At 42.6% G+C, this 22070-nt stretch overlaps 1 protein-coding gene across 7 annotated transcripts in view; it reads right to left on the reverse strand.

Annotated features, from left to right (window-relative positions):
* GRID2 (glutamate ionotropic receptor delta type subunit 2) overlaps positions 1-22070 on the reverse strand; it is an 857916-nt gene that overhangs the window by 734248 nt on the left and 101598 nt on the right. Inside the window, exons 1-2 of one of the 7 annotated variants that reach the window (XM_077300874.1) lie at positions 11976-12057; positions 11031-11106 (exon numbers count right to left, since the gene is read on the reverse strand). The exons of 4 other annotated variants lie outside the window; for them this stretch is intronic. The gene's annotated coding sequence lies outside the window, so the exon portion shown is untranslated. Of the gene's footprint in view, positions 1-11030; positions 11107-11971; positions 12058-22070 lie in introns of those variants that run through there. 2 more of the 7 variants (XM_077300875.1, XM_077300876.1) reach the window with 2 other exon arrangements.

The raw sequence follows: 22070 nt of genomic DNA on the forward strand, positions 1-22070 counted from the left end.
TAGTCTGCAAAAATAAAATAAAAAAAATCAGTCCCAAATATGAACATTCTGTAATGCTGCAAAGGTGTGGAAAGCAGGTATTAAAATAGAAGATGCTCTGCAGTGTTATGGCGGTTGCTAATAGCAACTGATACAATATCATGTTATATACTTCATACTAATCTCTTCTATTTTGGCCTTAGGTGAGTCTGAGCTTGTATTAAAATCTTGTATGCTGCACTCTTAGTAGTTAAGCTTCCTTTATTCTTAGAACTGATTGCGGAACTGGTTCGCTATCTTTTAGCATAATAGATTTCAAAAGAATTGCTAGGCTGAATTTGGCACAGCAGACCTAGAATCAGAGCCATGCAAAGCAGCGGTATGCCCATCAAAGCCCCCTGACTTCAATGGAGAAGGAAGGGTGTAACTCTGCAGAGCATTGCACTGTATGATTCTCAGCATGCTACCGCAAAGTAAGGACCAATATATCCAATGATACTTTGTTGTTGTTGTTAGGTGCGAAGTCATGTCCAACCCATCATGACCCCATGGACAATGATCCTCCAGGCCTTCCTGTCCTCTACCATTCCCCGGAGTCCATTTAAGTTTGCACCTACTGCTTCAGTGACTCCATCCAGCCACCTCATTCTCTGTCGTCCCCTTCTTCTTTTGCCCTAGATCGCTCCCAGCATTAGGCTCTTCTCCAGGGAGTCCTTCCTTCTCATGAGGCGGCTGAAGTATTTGAGTTTCATCTTGAATCTTTAGATACTTTAGATATGACTAAATGTTGGGACAACGCATACAATCTCCACTGTAGCTATGAGACCTGAAGCCCAAATATTAGCAATGGAAGAATAACCGTGTACTCAGACTGATAGGAAGTTGAACAGTATTCCTTATTCACAGACATAAATGGGAGATCCAGGTCTTTATCAAGGAAGCACATTGGCAGATCTGTTTATCCCAGACTTTGCTCAAGCCAATACTACTACTACTATTACTAATAAAAAAATGTATCACCCTGGTTGACTCATGATGGGCAACATCGATAAAACAATACAATTTCAATAATAATCAGTTCAGTTTTAAATGTTAAAATAATAAAATAGCCTATTTTACAGTTATAAAACCACCGAGGAGTTAATTGATGTTCCATCTGGGGAAGGTTGAGTGGGTTCTCGAATAGGAAGGCCAGCAATTTCATGATGTCATTTCCTGGCCCCCTCCACAGGCCTTCCTGAACTGTTTAAGGTCTCAGAGGGCCCCGATCTCACTAGGAAGAGCATTCCACCAAGCCAGGGCCAGAGCCAAAAAAGCCCTGCTTTTGGTCGAAACCAGTTTTTCTTCTTTTAGAGCTGGGGACCTAGAGCAGATTTTAGTCACTGGATCTTTTTTTTTGGGGGGGGGTATCAAAAGGGGATGAACTATGCCACGGAGACATAAAAGGACAAGAGACAGGTCTCAGATCAAAAAGCCACGCCAACCTGGTATTCCGAGAAATACAAAAAGCACATTTGAAAAGCAAGTATTGCAGAAACTAGGCCAAGCCTCATACACACAAATTTCTATATCAATTAGCCTCTAACGAATATATAAATCTTGCTGTTCATAACCTAAGACTGAGTTTAGGAATTTCTCCTTAACATAATTTCTGTGTTTTGCACAAAAAGGCTGTGCATGGCTTTTTTTTTAAATTAAATACTTGGTTCTGCTCTTCATTTGATTAAGTCTCATGTGCCAAGTTTTGTTTCAATTGTTAGAAAGAGGAAAGTCAAAATAAGGAGTACTACAGATTCAGAGTATGGACAGATTCCAGGAAACAATTCTCAGTCAGCTGCAGGGTGATTCTGATTTGAGCCCTCACTTAGGTTCAGCTGAACTAATAATGCTGATCAGCGATACTGTTGCCTCAAGACTAGACTACTAAACAGTCTTCATTTGGCTGCCCTTGAAGATAACTAAGAAACTTTAATTAGTACAGAATGGAGCAAGAAGTTATTGACGGGGACAACTATGTCCACTCATATTATGCAATTGGCTGCCAGTTTGTTTCCAGGTTCAGTAGACTTTAGAACCCTTCACTGCCTAGATATTTACTCCTCTCCTGCTATGGAAGTGTGGAAGCAGCTAGTCAATGCCACAACATCCGCACAGACACACACCAGCATGCATGCACTCTCCTACCCCTGTGGAATGAGTCCCAGTCAGAGTGGCACCCAAGTGAAAAGAACATGGCAAACAGCAGGCTCCAAGCATTCTAGAGGGAGTGCCCTCTTTCTCCAAAAGCCCAGCAGTGAGAACAGCAGCCTGGGACCATCATGGCTGGGGGGATGAAGACGAAGAAGAGTTGGTTCTTATAGGCCACTTTTCTCTACCCGAAGGAGGCTCAAAGCAGCATACAGTACTTGCACTTACAGTACATGTACTTAAGTCAAACAATTCTGGTGTCTGAGAGAGCAAATAAAACCCAGAATTTATTTATTATTGGACTTATTATTGGAATGAAGTACATACGCAGATGGGAACCAAATGAGTTAGACTGAGTTGAATGGCCACCCATGAAATCCCTTCATGTTTCTTGAAATCACAAATGAACTGGAATGAACCAGACTATATATCTCTCCAAACCTAGAACATTTAGATAGGATGCGGAATGGATGAAGAGCAGAGTCCAACCACAGAGATGAAAGGAGCCATTCATATGATTCATTTCCTGATTTCAGTTCAGTTTATACATCCACAAGGAAAACTGCGACTTATTTTATGGCACAGCTAGGTTTTTTTTATATGAATTAAAAGATCAGAGCAGAAAGAGGAAAATGTGATTTGCATAAAGTGATGCCACAAGCACTTGTCAATAGCAATGAGACATTTGAAATTTGCATTTGTTATCCTTTTCAGAGACAAGATCCCGTTCAACATGAACTTTGTCAGGTTTCTCCACCAAGGGACAGGGGAAAAAATATGTGTATTACATGCAACAAAGATGCTTTTAAGACATCCCAAATGCTTTCAAATGTTTGTATCAGTTTTCAGCTATAGGCAGCTTGACACTGCCAGGCAGTAGCATCTCATACATCTCTATGGGGGAAGAGAAAGCTCTCTGCTTTATCACATACAATTGTATCTGACAAAGACCCAGAACTAAATGAATTATTTCACTGGGCTCATGCTTCCTGATGGCTTTGAAGTTCACTAACAATCTGTACAGTGCATGCCTAATTCAAATGTTGCAAGCAAAATGACAAGGGGATTGCTAGTTTGGTGTAGTGGTTAGGAGTGCGGACTTGTAATCTGGCATGCCGGGTTCGATTCTGCGCTCCCCCACATGCAACCAGCTGGGTGACCTTGGGCTCGCCACGGCACTGATAAAACTGTTCTGACCGGGCAGTGATATCAGTGCTCTCTCAGCCTCACCCACCCCACAGGGTGTCTGTTGTGGGGGGAGGAATGGGAAGGCGACTGTAAGCCGCTTTGAGCCTCCTTCGGGTAGGGAAAAGCGGCATATAAGAACCAACTCTTCTTCTTCTTCTTAGAGGAGGCTGTTCAGAAAGTCAAATTCCTTAACCTCAGATGCTTCCAAATTTTCATATTAGACGTGTTGCCTAGTGCTGGACTCCCAGCAGCTTTATGTCTTTTATTCATTCTGCTCCTCCCATTTAACCAAACCAGTTAGCAAGCTGCTTGCCCCTGTCTTTGGCCACAACAGTCTGTGGAATCACAACTGGTATTTCTTCGAATACGAACATTTTTATCCCTCCTGGATGAAAAAGAAAAGAAAAGAAACATCGACTGATGGAGACTTGCTTGAGAACCACTAACATATCTCTTTGCTGTTCCCTGGAGGAAATTTTACTTAGGCCCCGTGAGTCTCAAAAAATCTCAAAGCGATAGAATAATATATTGGTTGGATTAACTCAGCTTGGACCGCTGCCTGTGTGACTGAGTTAGACAACCATTTTTACAGTGCTCTATATCTCCACTCCAAAGTTGATGCTCTGTACACAGTATTCCAGTAAAGGTACGTGGGGGAAATTTTCAGCATTTAAATAAGGATAGATAACACCAAGGAAGAGGTCAGAATGAAGGAAAGGTGAGCACAATGTGAAACCTTTCTGCGTTTTTGCTTTGATTTTTTAAATTAAATATCTCACATCGCGATCTGTTTAACTGGAGATGCTGGCAACTGATCTCTGGCTCTCCTGCATGGTAAATAGATGATTTACCACCTCGCCTGGCTGCAGCACATTTTCAATTTGTCCCATTACAAGGGCAAACCTAGCTTTCTACACATGCTTATCAGGTAAGTGACCCCCTCCCCTTCTGGAGACACAAAATATATGTAAACTGTGCAGGGAAATGATTAGGGGTGTTTTTTCTTTACTATTCAAGAATATGGCATCCTTAAAAACTTCCCATCCAAACCTGGAGAGCTTCCATGAAGGTTCTAGGGGCCCTATAAATATCAAATCAAGAACAGTTTCATACAACGTTCGGTAATGTGACATTCGCATGCTATACTGCTTAGATTTTTATCTCTTCCTTTCTCCAAGGAGCTCAGGACATGATTCTTCTTTAATCTACCCTCAAAACAACCCCATAAGATTAGATGGACTGATGAACTCAAGGTCATTCTCTGAGCTTCATCAGTGAAGATATGAAGGAACATGGACCATGCTCAAATGACAGAACAGAGCAAGAGCCCAGTAGCACCTTAAAAACCTAAATGACAGAATCCAGTCATTCATCTCAGCATTCATATACAACAGGATACATAAAAAGAATAACCGTTCACATGTAAATATACAATGTGAGCATACCTATGTATGTAGGGGAAATTTTGGGGCCATTCTGCACGACTTTAATATAGCACTAGTCTTACATTTTGTTTTCGCCACTAAAACAACGTTCTGCATGAACAACGTTTCATGCATATTCAAAACTATGTTCTGCTTGGGCTAGCTGGGCATAATCACACTTGTCCATAAGTGACCACTTTCTCCTGGAATGGAAAGGCTTTCCACTGCATTTCCCAGTGTTATGACACAGCCCAGTATTTTTAACCTGCCTTCTTGTCTTGATATTCTGCCTATTTCTGTACTTAATTAGGGCTTAATAAAGGATGATTTAGAGCACGTAAAATTGACTTCCATATATATCATTTCCCCTAAAACCATCCTAAGTATTATCTATGTGCCTGTTAAATTGCAGCCAACTTAATGGCAATCCCATTTCTTATTAAATTTTATTTGGCAGAAGCCATTTAAAGTTATCAGTAAACTTTTCTGACAAAGAAGATTAAATGAATATGCTGTATCAAGGGCACCTATCGCCTTATAAATTAGCAAAAATATACCAGTAGGCTAATGGGGATTGTCAGGTATGTGGAGCCGACATGTCAGGTATGTCGGTTATGCCAATTTTATACACATCTAGTGTGAGCAGTAGGAGAGCAGTAGAAATCTTGAATATGATCGCAACAGTTATCTCTAAAGGTATAAAGAAAGAGCTACCATTATCACCAATAGTTTTGCTGTTGTTAAATCAGATAGAATCATATAGAATCTCAAACCTAATTTCCTGCATCGTGCAGGGGGTTGGACTAGATGGCCCATGAGGTCCCTTCCAACTCTATGATTCTGCTCAGAACTTAAAGAATCCCAAAGAAAGAGATCCTGTATTTAATACAGACTCAGGACTAGGCGGTGCATGGGTAAAGGCCTCAACTGTGTGTCCCCTAGGCATTTTGTTCACGTGCAACATACACAGAGTCTTTATATTTTTACATCACCACTATGAGTTAGAGAACCGTAAATTCTAAAAGCACAGGAATCACAGCTAGACACTAAGTAATGGCATTCTAGTGGAAGATGGAAGTGCATTATTTGCAGAGCTGTGCCAAAATGGTAGCAGCACCAATCTTGGTCAAGAAAAGGTTACCTGCATAAATTAGATATCAATAAATTAAGTCTGAGTTATTTTGCTTCTGGTAGTCATGGAAAAGAGCAGAGAGGTAGGCAAGGCACTAGAGCAGCCATTCTCAACCTGTTTTTGGCCATGGCCCTTTTAGGAGCTCTTCTCAGGCTCCAGGGTCCCCTGCGGTAGAGTGGCCACTTGCATAATGAGCTAAAAGGTAAAGGTATCCCCTGTTCAAGCACCGGGCCATGCAAGCACCCTTGGGGTGACGCCCTCTAGCGTTTTCATGGCAGACTCAATACGGGGTGGTTTGCCAGTGCCTTCCCCAGTCATTACTGTTTACCCCCCAGCAAGCTGGGTACTCATTTTACCGACCTCGGAAGGATGGAAGGCTGAGTCAACCTTGAGCTGGCTGCTGGGATCGAACTCCCAGCTTCATGGGCAGAGCTTCAGACCGCATGTCTGCTGCCTTATCACTCTGATTGAACGAACAATACTTGACGTACTTTGTTTTATATATACGTGAGAGAAATTTCTAGAACATTCATCCAAGAGAAGCATGTGCATGCATTAATTGAAGCACAAAGAAATAGATTACATCATTTTGTTTTCTTTCCCATGGCAAAGGTCAAACGTTCTGGTAAATAATGATGTCATATGTGACAAATACATGATTCCACTCGTTCAATTACCAGAGCACCACATAAACCCTTCAGGCTCTTCCTTTTCACATTTTTCAGTCTGGCCCCCCCTTCAAATGAGCCCGGGGCTCAGGGGGCCATATGGCCCCTGTTGAGAATGGCTGCTTTTGGACTCCAAAGTAACCTACTGAGCTTTCCTTTGCTGGCTGTAAGGCAGTGGTCCCCAACCCACGGGCGGGCCGCAGCTCCCTCTCCCTGCCCCCCCGCAGTAAAAAAACTTCTTACTGCAGGAGGGGGGAGAGGGAATCAGGGCCGCGCATGCGCGACCGAAATCGCGCATGCGTGGCATTTCCGCACATGCGTGAAATTGCAGTGCATGCGCTATTTCGGCTGCGCATAGCGCATGTGCACATGCACGGTCTGGCCGCGCATGCGCAAAGCGCGGGCGCGCGTGCATGGCATGCGCGGGCAGGCAGTTGCCCTGCTGGTCCCCAGCCTCAAAAAGGTTGGGGACTACTGCTGTAAGGGATTCATTTTGTCTATGTACACTATTGTACAATGAAAATCAGAAAAAAATCCTTTTGAAGAATGAACCCGAGATGAGATGAGATGCTGACATGCACACAGTACCTGATTTTTTTTTCATTCAATGCTGATAAAATGTAATAATCTGACCGAGTTTTCCTTCTCTCACCTTCCCTAATTACTTCTAAGATTCAGTTTACTAACTAGACTTTAAAAAGCCAACCAGTACAAAAGCACAAAGCCTGGCTAATATAACAGAGCCAACAGGATTAAGCCAAAATACTGTGCTAAATCTTTTATACTGTGAGAATTGGAGCGTTTCACATTGGCAGGAATTCACTTGCTTGGCGATGTGTCACGTCAGGTATCTGTAGACAGTTCAATATGGCACCTGAAAGTAACTAAAAACAGTATTTGTAGTTTCCAATGATTATATCTTGCCATATTTTTTTCAATGCTAAGAACAGAAGGAACACTTATTTCCATACAACCTGATCATTTGGATGCAGCTGTAAAAGGAAATGAAGCTGAACTTTGGAGGGGCACCAGCTTTGGGTAATTGTCTCCTTTACCTTATCTAATAGCATATTGTTCATCTTTGGCATTTGCAGTCCTGCAAAGCCCCCTGGAAAAATGCCAATAGCCAGTGCACATTTCTGTGTTCTCCATCTTTCTGGAAGTGAGATACCAGGAAACCATCCAGGCAACACAATGGGATCATCCTCCTCTCTCATGCCACTAACCAATGAATAATTATTGCTCAGAAGCCAGGTTTATGGCATCACTGGTTCTACTCAATATAGAGTAGAGTGGTTCTACAACGATATAGGCTAGATATCAGGGGAAAAAATTTCACAGTCAGAGTAGTTCAGCAGTGGAATAGGCTGCCTAAGGAGGTGGTGAACTCCCCCTCACTGGCAGTCTTCAAGCAAAGGTTGGATACACACTTTTCTTGGATGCTTTAGGATTCTTTGGGCTGATCCTACGTTGAGCAGGGGGTTGGACTAGATGGCCTGTATGGCCCCTTCTAACTATGATTCAATGAATTGGCATCAGTGGTTCTACTCAATGAATTGTCATCCATAAGTAACAGCACTATCCTTTCTTCAGCTCGTCCTCACTCCTGGAAAGGTATGGTTAATCCTAAAACCTTGTTGTGTCAATGGAGCAAAGCTAAGCAGAAGGCAAAAATAATACCAGAGTAATAATATCCGTGGGGTGGTGAGAGACGAATTCCAAAATTAACAGGACTCAGTTAGATCAGCAGTTACGGATGGGGAGTATGGTGGGTGAGAAATGCACATGGTTGTTTTTCAAAATTCAGTGCTCATTCATGGTCAGTCCCAGCCTTGGAAGCAGTGAAATTTGAAATGTTCCCACTGACACTAGTGAAGAGATGTAGGCAACCCCAGATTTCATCAAATCTCAGAAACTAAGAATAGTCAGCATTTGGATGAGAGACTACATAGGAAGGAAATGGCAAACCCCCTCTATATCTCCCTTACCTTGAAAGCCCCTTCCTGCAGTTGCCATAAGTTGGTTGTGATTTGACAACAGATAATGTATACAATCACATATCATAGTTGCATTACAGAAATCATTTACAACTGGCTTATTCATGCATGAAAATTCAGGTGCAATAATTTACTATAATGCAATGACAGAGGTGTATCCAGTTATGCATGGGTGTGGTTCATGCTGGCTAGGAAGGCCTTCTTGATCTCTGGGACTCTGCCCCAGGCCCAGCCACAAGAAAGACACAAAGTTCTGCCTGTGCCTTCTTCAATGTGGATTGTGCGTAGGACTCTGGGGCTTTCCGCACTCCTTCAAAATCGCACAATGGTTGCCAATTGAAAATGCTACTGATTTGCCATTATGCACAACGTCGTTGACAATCTGCCACACACCTGAAACCGATCCGCAAAAAGCGCTTCGTTGTAGCGCTTTCAGGGAAATCCCCAAAAGTAGATTCACCCTCCGGAAAGTGCTACACTCCTGCAACCAATCTGCAACACTAGCGGGAAAGTTCTGTGCGTTACCATTGTTGTGGTTTCTACAAAGTCCCTCCCCCTGGCTCTCTCCTCTGATCTTCCGGCGAAGCGATTGCAATTTTTTTTCTTCGAGCGAGCGGGGATCAACGCACCGGCGAGCCTCCGTTTAGAGGCTTCCCTGGCTTCAGTCCCTCCCCAGAGCTGTTTAAGCACAAACAACAGAGAAGCCCATTTGCTGATGTATTTTCCCTTTATTTTTCACACTGTTTTCGGCCGAAAATCGCGCCCGTGAGGGGGGGGGGTTCACTCGGGAGGAGCGTGGCAACGATGAAACGGCAGCTCAAACACACCTGCAAGCTGGATGGGTCTCTCCGTTGCAACGAATCAACACAGATTCGTTGCAACGTGTGTGTTTTAAAAAAAAAAAAACTTTCTTAAAGGGAAAGGGGCTGTTTGGGAGCATGCTAACAGCCGCCCATTGGCTGCTTGACAGCCAGAGGTGGGATGAGCTTGGCAATAGCGCTTCCTTTCTAGCGATTTTTGCCGAGACCGGAAGCCTGTGGGAAACGATACAAAACGCAACTGGATTCCACTACAAAAGCAGGTATGCATAATGACGAATTGCACTATTTTAAATGGCAATTTTTCGTTCAGCAAACAATTTGCTACAAGGATCCCGGTGCGGAAAGCCCCTCTGTTTTGAGATAATGATTAGTGAACCAGTAATGGTATCTTTGGGAATGTTTTTCACAAATGCTTTCTGTTGTATTTAAATGAATTGGATTTACTTTTTGAATTACAAACATCACCCTAGACTTTGAATGCCAGGGGTCACATAAGTCTCCAGAAGTTACTAGCTAAGAAAAATGTATACTACTCCACATGGCCAAATATACAGAAGCCTTGAAAGAACAAGAGCATCAACTTACTTGCAGAAATTCTGATTTGCTACCGGCAGACAATTTATAAGATGGGCAAAAACTCCCCTTACATGCCTGAATGAAAGGGACTGCAAATGGATGCCACAGACATCAAATCATTTGCTTGATGAAGACTGCTAGTATGGAGTTGCCACTGCATGAGGTATATATTATTATAAAAGAAATAATCAGAGAAAAACTTGCCACTCTGCAGCAATTTAACCCTAAATGTACCTTAAGTGCGTTTTTGCAGTATGCATCATCTCAGACTCCCTTAAAAATACTTACTGTCCCTTACTTTCTTCCGAAAAAGTCTGAAATCACTCTCCTGCAGGAAACAACCAAAACTGATTTGATGACATTTATATCTTTGTTCTGCAAAGGATTCAGAAGAAGTGTATGGCCAGGGGGAAAAAATCTATACCAAAATCTGAGAGAGAGTGAGAGAGAGAGGGACCCTGAAATCTGACCCAATACTTTAAGGCAAGATACAGACCAAATAACATCCCTGCAGAGTAAACATCTCACTACACTCAAGTTATTAATGTTCCTCTAGGACAACCACTATAAAATCAAATTTACAGAGTCTGGCAAGGCTAAAACTTCTACAAATAACACAACTGGCCAAAATAACACACCCAAGGATCTGTTGCCATAAGAAACAGGCCCTGAGGTTTGCTAAAGACCTTGCCGTCAAGAAATCTGCTATACAAAACATATTATTTAAAGCAGACCATGAACAAATATAACATGGTTACACTTGCTTGTGACTACTGTTCACCGAGTACCTTCTGTGCAAGCACACCTAAGGACTGTGCATGAGCAGGCCTACCATCAGAGAGTTATATACAGCTAAGAGCCTCCAGAGGTCACCCATGTACCATGTGCTCCTGCGCAGCAGCACCCCACCCACACCAACTTTACCACCTGCAAGGCAGAACATGCAATGGGGCGAGGGAGAAATACTCAATGACCAATTATTACAGGTAAGTGCAATTTTGTTTTCATCATCTAACCTTTGTGCTATCCCATATGGGGATTCTCAAAAAGCTACTCACCGGACAGTGGGGCATGCTCTCCTCACTTGAACAGTGAATACAGAACTGCCTTCCCCACTTCAGCCGCTCACCTCACCTGCAGATCCAAAGCACAGTGGTGGATAAACATGTTTGCTGATGACCGTGTAGCAGCCCAGAAAATCTCCACAAATGGAACCGCACCAAGGAAAGCTGAAGAAGAAACTACAGCTCTGGTAGAATGGGCATGAATGTTTAGTGGACACAAACTACTGGCGAGGGAATAACATTCCCTAATGACAATCTACTTCAATGATGTCTGAGAAGAAGCTCTCTTCCCTTTATTAGAACCAGCAAAGCATATCAAAAGTGCTCTATCCCTGCAGAACTCCAGGGTTCTTCTCAGGTAAAATAGAATAGCCCTCTTAATATCTAAGGAATGAGAATAATATCTAAGGAAAGTGAGAAGTCTCTTCTCACTTTCAGAACTTGGTGTGGGGGGAAAAGACTGACAAAATAATATCCTGAGGTAACCGGAACTACTTTAGGCAGGAACTAGGAATTTAAGGTTGGGTTGGAGAATAACTCTCTCAGGAAAAATCTTCAAAAATGGAGATCCATCTGAAAAGCTGCTAGCTCACTCTCCTGGCTGATATAATAGTAACCATGAGAAAACAGACCTTCATCAAGAGTTCAGATGACTAACATGTGGTAAAGGGCTCAAACATACATAAATTGTATCAAAACAAGAGAGACCATTGGGGAACCAAGGGGTCCTGAGGCAGGCAAAGGTTACCTAGCCCTTAAGAAACCTTTTAGACAAATGGTGGAAAAAACTGACTCTCCATCTGCTCCCCTCTGTTAGCAGGATAATGGCAGCAAGATGTACATTAGGCAAGAGAAAGCTATGACCCCCCCCTTATTTAGGTATAAACAAATATGATTGTAAAGAAGCCCTACACCATATGTAAAATTGTACCTACTCACACTTCTGGTAGCAGGTTTGTGAGAATGCAGGAATGTTATTAGCCTCCTAAGACAATAGGGAGTCTTCTATCCCAAGCCTCCAAACTACCAGGTTGAAGCAATTTAGATCATGATGAGAGACCTGAGTGATACTGATTACATCCACCTGTTTGGCTAAAGGGAAATAACATTTCCTGGAAATCTCCATAAAGGCAAGGTAAAAAGTAATGTCATCAGTGGTCTCAAGGCATCTTTTTAAAAGTGCACCAAAACACTGATATATCACCAAAGCATTGTAACAATAGAATTAGCAGGTTCTCTAAATTTTCAGCTTTCATTTTTTTGAAAAAAATCAGTCTCTAGGTTCTTCCATACGAAGAAGCTGAAGACTTATTTATTTATTATTTAAAGAAAAAATGAAAGTTGTGAGTTCAGAGAACCTGCTAGGCCTATTGTTACAGCTCTCAATGAATTCGTTAATAATTTAGCGCTGATTTTTTTTAAAAAAGCAAAACCACATGCCCTCAGATGGAGGGGTTGGGGTGGGAGTGGTTTGACCATGAAGTCCAGTTGTCAAAAAGGGGGCTGGAGGATGAGAGTAAAGGGCCCCAAAAAAGTAGAAACATTGTACCCAAAGAAAAAGGGTAAAAGTAGTCTAAAGGACTGAGAAAAACACATGGGGGGAACACAAAAAAAGACAATATAGTAACTAAAGGCACAAAAATGCATACAGACATCAAGAGATAAGCCAATATATTGCTGGAGCCTCCTTGCCCTTATACCATATGTACACCCTACAACAGTCAAACTGCGGCCCTCCAGATGTCCATGGACCTACAATTCCCATGAGCCCCCGCTAGCGTTCGCTCGCAGAGGCTCATGGGAATTGTAGTCCATGGAATCTGGAGGGCCGCAGTTTAACTACCTCTGCCCTACAACAACAAAAAACATACAGAAAACTCCACTTCAGTGACATTGGGGCACATTCTTTCATCCTAACCTACCTCACAAGGCTGCTGTAAGGATAAAATAGGGAATATCACATACACTGCTCTGAGCTTTTGGAAGAAAGGCAGTAAAAAAACATACTAGGCAGGTAAACAGATACAGAGCATCACAAGGGGAACAGTTAGCTTCAGATGCATGCTGAACTAGATACCAATCTTCAAGTGAAAAGTGGATATTCCAAGTGTACTAGTGTTCCTATCGCCACCTGTGTAATATGACACAGCTGCTGAATTAGTGGTAAATAATTTTTAAATTGAAGTCAAGAGTTCATGATCCTACCCACGTAAGAGAAGGGATAAAGTATCAGGCTTGCTATGAGACTGTATTTCCTGCCCCCTTAAAGGGCTGTGATAGATGACCAGTGGATGCTTGCAAGCAATTAGGACAAGCTGGCAGGGCCCTACAGAGGAAACAGTTTAAATAAATGAGAGCAAAACTCTAAATTTGGAGCCATTCATTTTAACTAATCTGGGCTAAGACTTAATAAGAGAGTGGAATTTGTCTTCCCTTTTGGCACAAGTTACCTTGAGAGGTACCAGCTGATGGACAGCAGGAAATCTCAGCTAACAAATTAATTATAGATCGATAGTGAGCAAATCAAATGACATTTGGATGCTTAAGCCAGACTCCCTTCCAAGTTATTTTTCTGTTCAAGTGGGTTAAGAGCTATCATTGTTCAGCATCTTTAGCATTCTCCAAGATTTCTCTTTTTGCCCAACAACAGGAAAGGGTTTCTGATCCAGCTTTATTATTGGTTAGACAAAACAACTACAATCACAAACAGTAGAAAACTCCTTTACATAGAAATAAATAAATGTGATCTCAGCAGCTCTCAGAAGCTCTCATGGTCAGCCTTGATAAGTACTTGGATGGGAAACCACCAAGAAAGTCTAGAGTTCCTGTACAGAGGTAGACAATTGTAAACTACCTCTGCACAGTTCTCTCAGAACTCTCTCAGTCCCACCTACCCCACAATGTTGTGGGAAGAAACAAATGTGATTGCAAGCCACTTTCAGACTCCTTACGGTAGAGAAAACTGGGGTATAAAAACCTATTCTTCTGCATTTCCTGCCTAGAAAACCCTACAGGGTCATAGTAAGTCAGTTGTGTCTAAGCAGCAGTTTCTATTACCAACTTGCAGGTCGGGATAGCACTAATACAGCCTCAGAGTTGCAAGCAAGGCTATAAAAGTCTGACTTTTCCACAGCCAGGCTTACAAGCCCACCTGTATCAACAGCAGCAAATCTCTTCTCTGATGCAAGGATATAACAGAATTCCTCACTTAGTTTCAAATAATTTTTATGGGGGGGGGGGCTCTCTGTTCACCAGTGTCCAAATATTTGTTTTCTTCATACTTGTGAAAAGTCAATTCTTCCTTGACAACATAAGAAGAGCTATGCTGGATCAAACCAAAGGCCCACTAAAACCACCATTCTGTTCACACAGAGGCCAACCAGCTGCTTCCAGGAAGCCCTCAAGCAAGATGAGTCCTCCCACCCAGGCTCCCCAGCCACTGATATGAAGTGGCATTACTGCCTTTGGTACTGGAGGAAGTTAGTATCAGTCATGGCTATTAGCCATCAATAGCTCCATCCTTCATGAATTAGACTGCTTCCCTTTCAAAGGCTTCTTTCCCCTCAAGTCTGCTTTGGTTGCATTCTGCCCAATCACCCCTTTCACACCTGGTAGGCTTCACTACAACAAAGACTTCAAACAACGCACCTGATTCATTCGCAAAGCAGGTTTGTCATGGTATGTATAGAAGCTATGATAGCGTTAATGCTGCAGAGCAAACCCAGACAGTGTGCTGGATTTGCATAGGCAATACAGGAGAAAATCTATTTTGCTACCAGTGTTGTACACAGACTAAGTCAAGAGAGAGAGAGGAACACTGTTAATTGAAACACAACATAAATGACCAATATGAAAGAGCTAGTGCTGTGGGCAATAAAAATACTCCTCAACAAGACTTCTTGGCAGCTGAACTGCTGCATAAAGCACCAACAGTGGGACCCACTCCCAATAATGGCCAGTTTGTGTACCTTGCCACATCCAGCTGTGATTTCTTTAAGCACTTTGCAAAGCTCTGTGGTAAAAAGGAAAAGACACTGGTACACCCTTTGCTCTGAGCAGCAGGTGAAAGGGGGAAAAAGAATTAATCGCCTTTGGCCCTATGGTGTGACATCACACCTGTCTAGGAACCACCAAACCTTTATGGTCAACCAGTTTCCACCAAAAGCAGCCTCAGACTGAGATTAGCAGCCCTATTAGGAGACTAGAAGAAGCAGCTGGTGAAAAGTGTTCCAGTGCCTTTAATGTTTGCAAAAGGGGAACAAAAACAAAACTTCATGGGGGGGTCACACGATATCTCTTCTGTTCAACTACTGAAAGGTATCCATCCATCTATAGCTCCTTGCTTATGGTTAGCTTTCATGTTCAACCAAAAAGCAAATGGTTTATCCCAGATGGAGGCAGGGGGAACCAAGAGAAATCAGAGGGAGGGAAGATTAACTCCCCTCCTCCCCCAAAACTATAAATCACCTGCCTCTAGGAAAAAGAACAAGGCTCGTATTCTGCTTCAGAAGAGTCTGCTGCCAGTGACCAACAATATGAAGGAAAGAAATGTCTTTTCGTTTTAACAGAGGCTGAATGGCAGGTGAAGCTTTTCATGATATGGAGGTTAAGTAACAATGGGCAAATTACCCAGGTATTCCCCCAGGTTTCTGGCAATCCTAAGAAAGCAACTGGTCTTTCATTGCTTTGTCACTGTGCCATGAGATGGTTCATATCTCTCAGCTGCTAGAAGTAAAACATTTTTTCCTACAGGATCACTACTTTCACCCTGCCCATCTCCTGTGGCTGTATCAGCAAAATGACACTAAGATAAGGTGACCAGATCTTAACATTGGTAAAGCGGGACACCATTGACCGGGGGGGGGGGGGGGGTCTTGATTAACATTTGGTCTATATGGAGCAACAAAAGTTTTCATAGAACAGAAAAATAGTATTGTAATATATCTGTTTTTATTTTCAACATAAGTACAATTTGCCAGGTGCCCCCAGATGTCCCTCCAAAAGAGGGACAATCTGGTCACCTCACACTAAGAACATAAAATAAGCATTGTGCTGTGCCATACCACCTACCCTGAAACGAAGAAGGCACCTTTTCTTTTGTTCAAGGGATTCATGATTCACTGGTGCAGGTGGGCAAAAAGAAAGACACACAGTGTCTGGAGGAGGGAGGGGAACCCTTGCAACTTTCAAAACATCTCTCTGTGTTAAATTATTCTTCCTTAGATCTGCATTATTATTTTTTCCAACCACCCTAAACCTTTCCCGCTGTGTGACTGTTGGAAATTCAACAGGTGCTGTTTCCCCCACAGCACATATCTTTGGCCAGGAAAAGAGCCTAACCTTCTAAAGCACAATTTATAAGTCCCAAAAGGGCTAGAACAGTAACTGAGTTTCACCTAACTGACATCAGAGTTTCCACTCAAAAGGCAAGCCTCAGGCCTTCACAGCTGCTGAGAGGCAGGTTTTTTTTTTTTTTCTGAGGGGAAAGGCAGGGTTAGAGGAAAGAAGATGACCTCTTCTCTTCTAGTCTGTCTTTTATAACTGCAGAGGGAGACTCAGCCCTTTACTTCACGCACATTCTCTAATGGTGCGTTTGATTGTTTCTCTCCTTCTCACCTAAGGAATGGGTAAGGGTAATGAGAGATCAGAACAGGAGCACACCGGTTTATTCCTACTGTTTCTGGTAAGGTGAATTCTTTCATCTTTTCTGCTCATCTAGCTTCCATGGGTTTCTTCCCTTCCCTACTATGTAGGACTGCCAGCTCTGGGTGGGGAAATTCCTGGATATTTAGGGGTGAATCCTGCGGCAGGATTCAGCCTTAATGCAGAATGCCGGCTAGTCAACGCCATTGTCTTCCCCATAAAAAGCTATGGATGTGAAAACTGGACCCTGAAGAAGGAAGACAGGAGGAGAATAGATGCTTTCGAATTATGGTGTTGGGAGACGAATGCTGCGAATCCCATGGACAGCCAAAGTTACCAACAAGACAGTTTTAGAGAGGAGCAAAACAACTATGTCATTAGAAGGCAAGATATTACGGCTAAAGCTCATTTACTTTGGACACATCATGCGATCACACTGGTTAGAAAAATCATTAATGCTCGGCATGGTCAGCAGCAAAAGGAAACGTGGTCGTCAAAGGATCCGCTGGCTCGACACAATCAAGGATGACACAGGACCAGCTGAGAGAGGCAGTCATTGACAGAGATGCATGGCGAAAACTTTCCTATAGAATCGCCGAGGGTCGGACATGACTGAATGGATAACATCATCATCATCCTGGGGTAGGTGGAGTTTGAAGGGGGAGAGACTTTAGCAAGAGGTATAATAATCCACCTTTCAAAGCAGCTATTTTCTCGAGTGGACTTGATTTCTGTTATCGGGACCTTAGTTGCAATTCCAGGAGATCTCCTGGCCTCACAGTGGCTGGCAACCATAACCTACTGCATAATGTTTCCTAGTAACGTCTAGTAGCAACCATTTTTGGTCTGAAGTTGCCATTTCCCCCCCCCCTATTCCCTCTATCAGAATGCCTGTCCCCCTTCCTAAAGAATATGATAGCTTCCCATCCAGCATCCTGTCTCTTGGGGACCCAGTGCCCAAATCCCTAAGAAATAGCTGGTTATGTTTTTAAAAAATTAGTTTATACAGAAACTGAAGAAAAGGGTTTCTTTTTTATCACTGGTTTTCACTTGATGTGCATGCCCTGGGGATTATCAGCATATTAAAAATCTAACAGGGAATATATATAGTGGTATAAAATATTACTTTAATTATCAATTCTGGGGAGAGATTCAGTGCAGTGTATATATGCAATACATGAAGCAGACCAATGCTGAAGGCAAGGAAACCCGTTCTGCTCCTTCAGATGTACGGCTACAAAAAAAAAACACACACACCCTGGAAAATTAAAACAGCCAAATGACTTGCGAAATCTCAGGAAACCTTCCACTTACTGGAATCATTGGGAAGCTTTCACCCCCGATTAAGCCAAACTCATCTGAATCCGGCTAAATTCCCTTCTGAAAAGCTGCAAGGGAGATTAAATTTGACATTTTTTCTTTTCAAATAGGCCTCGCGGAATTGAGGCAAAACAGTTTACCTGTTTCTTTTATCTGGATAAATATTATTATTGTAGCTACTGAAGGACTGCGGAAATCCACAGCGTGCCGATCACATCAGCTGCAAGTTTAAATGGATCAAAAACACCCTCATCTTCCCATGTTTCTGATTATGCCCTATCTTACTCTGATGCCATTCGGATGAAACACTATTATTGTGTGATGCAATCTAAGAGCACTACTGAAGTTCTTTCTATGCGCATGTAAGGCGCCGTACATTTGTGTGGGCAGATGCCCTCTCTGGAAGAGGCTGACAGCTCGTAATGGTGAGGTGATGGAGATGGGTGAGGAGGAACACTGCCAGTAGAGACAAGACCTGTTACTTATCAATTATTTGCCACCACAGAAAAGCAATAGAAAGCTAAGCAAATTTTGTCGATTAATGTTGAAAAAGATGGTTGCCTCCTCACTCCTGTCACATGTTTCTCAAGTAATGTATAAAGTCTTTTGCAGTAATGAAGAACTGGTAGGGTGAACTGCTTTCAGAAAAAAGCTTTAGACTCCTACTTATAGGCCCTTCAGAAATATTTTTGCACCAGAGAATGCCAGGGTTGGGAATTCTCTCCCACCAGCCAGGTCCTTGTTGGCGTTCTTCCCCTGCAGTGGCAATGGCCCCCTTTAGATGAGTCTTGAGGGCTTTTATTTGTTATAGCCCAGGGGTAGTCAAACTGCGGCCCTCCAAATGTCCATGAACTACAATTTCCAGAAGCCCCTGCCAGCGAATGCTGGCAGGGGCTTCTGGGAATTGTAGTTCATGGACATCTGGAGGGCCGCAGTTTGACTATCCCTGTTATAGCCAGTTGGCTCCTTTACATAAAAAAATAAAAAAATAGTATTCAGGGTACTATGGACATGTAGTCAATTCTCTGGATGAGAAGGCCTAGCATTTCAAAAACAGGCCCTGGTCAAGGCAAGCACTTTCAGTGTCCAGTAAGTATCTTGTAATCAAGTGCCAACCTTCATCCAGGGTATGCTGCAGAAGTGGGCTGTGTAGGCGAGTCACTGTGGCAATTGCCACCTTCTCTGGTTACTATATCTGAAAAAGGACCTGGCAGAGCTGGGAAAATTACAGAGGAGGGCAACCAAGATGATTAGGGGATTAGAGCAACTTCTGGATGAGGAAAAGCTGAAGAGTCTGGTGCTTTTTAGTTTAGAAAAGGAATGACTCAGGGAGGGACGACGACATGATAGAAGTTTATAAAATTATGCAAACGGAGTTGTCAAAGAGACACTTTTCTTCCTCTCCAAAAAGGCTAGAATACAATGAAGCTGTTGGGCAGTAGATTCAGGACAGACAAAAGGAAATACTTCTTTACTCAGAGAGCAATGTTGAATTTGCTACCAGAGGATGCAGTGATGCCCACAGGAATAAATAGCTTTAAAGGGGGATTAGAAACAACCCTGAGCCCACACAGGAAGGATGGCATATACATTTAATAAATGAATTCATGGAGGTTAGGTCTATCAATGGCTACTAACCATGGTGACTGAGAGGAACCTCCATGTTCAGAGCAGTCAACTTCCGAATCCCTGAGCCAGAAGCCAACATCAAGGGAAAGTCTTGGTCTCTGTGCCCTGTTATTGGCCCTCCAAAGGAATTGGTTCACCTGTGTGAATCTGGATGCTAGTCTAGATGGACCACTGGAATGATCCAGCAGGGCTATTCTTATGTTCTTAACCCTATAAAAAAAGGTAAAAGTATCCCCTGTGCAAGCACCAGGTCATGTCTGACCCTTGGGGTGATGCCCTCTAGCGTTTTCATGGCAGACTCAATACGGGGTGGTTTGCCAGTGCCTTCCCCAGTCATTACCGTTTACCCCCCAGCAGCAAGCTGGGTATTCATTCTACCGACCTCGGAAGGATGGAAGGCTGAGTCAACCTTGAGCCAGCTGCTGGGATTGAACTCCCAACCTCATGGGCAGACAGCTTCAGACAGCATTTCTGCCTCTTACAAAGAGGCTCTTCTTAACCCTATGTACCAGAAAAATTAAGAGGCATAATGACGGAAGGCATGATTGGTGCTGGTGAGAAAAGAAACTCACTCTCCTTAAAATTCCACGGGCAAAAGTTGAATCCTAGTCAGACATTCAGGTAAAATGACAACCAAGAAGTCAATAAATATATTGCAGTGTACTACTTCCAACAAACTCACCAGCTTCCCAAGTGTCTCCAATAAATGCAATTTAACCAAGCACTCTGGAACATTACATCAAATTGCCCTATCATATAAGCAAAAGTGAACAATAACAGTCCCCTCCTTTAAAGTTGCCTTTACTTGTTCTATTTGCAAGACAATTTTTATATGTCCCTAATTCATTCTGAAAGTCTGCCATCTGCCCACACACAATGTAAATGCATTTCCAGAACCTTAACTCAATGAAGCCTACACAATCCACCTGAATAATTTTCCATACATTGTAGGCAATATTCATTCTTAGTATTTTTACCTGGAAGCAGACTGTGGGCACAAGTACTCAGAAAGACTTGAACACTTCCTCTCCAAACCCAGTTCTATGTTGATCCTTTTCTCATAATAGGGAAACCTTCTTTAATTAGATTTCTCTTCATTAAATAAAGGCCCAGCAGTTGGTGCCCACGTGACATTAGTAATTATATAAATTGTGTGCTACATCAATTTACCCCTCTGTAGAAAGCATTGCTGCTGTTGTGCCAAAGGTCCGTGATCCATGGGACCTTCCCTTAACAATGTAGGAGCGGATTCCAGGTAACTGTTTATTGATCAGTTGATTGGTTTTTACAGAACTTATATCCTGTCTTTCTACCCTCCACAAGGCAGATAACAAATTCAAACAAAATATTTTATTTATTTTTTATACCTCCTAAAACCGGCTAAGAAGGTTCTTTCTACTCAATCTCAGAAAATGCCCAACTGAGGGCATCCACGGCAGGGTCTTATAAGACAACTTTAAAGGTAAGGGAGTGGGCAGTCTTTCAGATATGTTAGTTGCAAGCCATACAGGACTTTAAAAGTCATCACCAGCGCCTTGAATCATGCCTGCAAACAAACTGGGAGTCAGCGTAGATGGACCTATGTTAACAACAGGGCTGCAAGATTCTAAAACAGTTGAAGTTTCTGAACACTTTTCAAGAACAGCCCTATTTAGAGTGCATTGCAGTAATCTAATCCAAAGGTAACCAGAATATACACCACAGTGGCCAATCTTTTATGCCCAAAAAAGTCTGCTTGTGACTAACCAGCTGAAAGTAATAAAAAGCACTGCTGGCCACAGCTGCCATTTGCTTATTTAGCAGGTGGATCTGGTCAAAGAGCACCCCCAGATTACAGACATGTTATTTCAAGGGGAGCACAGTTCCATTCACCATGGGTGACACCTTAAATAATGGGCTTCCAAGGTAGCCTTCCAATTTCAGTTTCATTACAACCATGAAGGACTTGTTCCCACTGAAACTTATGTGGGAAGACCTACCTAGTCTACAGGGATGGGATAACCACTGTGTCCACAATGGCACCAAATGACTATAATACAGCTATATAAGAGGGTTGCATGAGCCCCTGCCCTGGTGTTTGGTCATCGTTGCTGAGCGCTTAAAATAAATAAGATTTTGAATGCATTGGTACCTGTTCTCCAAAAGTATCAAATGCTCAGGCCTTTCATGTAGTATGAAGCAAATGGGTAATAAATATCCTGCACTGGATTGATTATGTGGCTTCTAGACTGATGAAGGGGTTTTTGCTACACATTTTCCTTACATCATCCCATCTTCAACTTGACAAAGATTTATGTTATTAATTGACACTTTCCTGAAGAATGAAACCAAACTCATTTTTCATCTTTCTTTTCCCCTCCTGAGTGCAAATGCCCCACTTTTATACAATACATAGCAAGAAAACACTACAGATTTAGCAACAAGTTAACTTATTATTTCCAG

The sequence above is a fragment of the Paroedura picta genome, chromosome 10, assembly GCF_049243985.1.
Source record: "Paroedura picta isolate Pp20150507F chromosome 10, Ppicta_v3.0, whole genome shotgun sequence".
NCBI lineage: Eukaryota > Metazoa > Chordata > Lepidosauria > Squamata > Gekkonidae > Paroedura > Paroedura picta.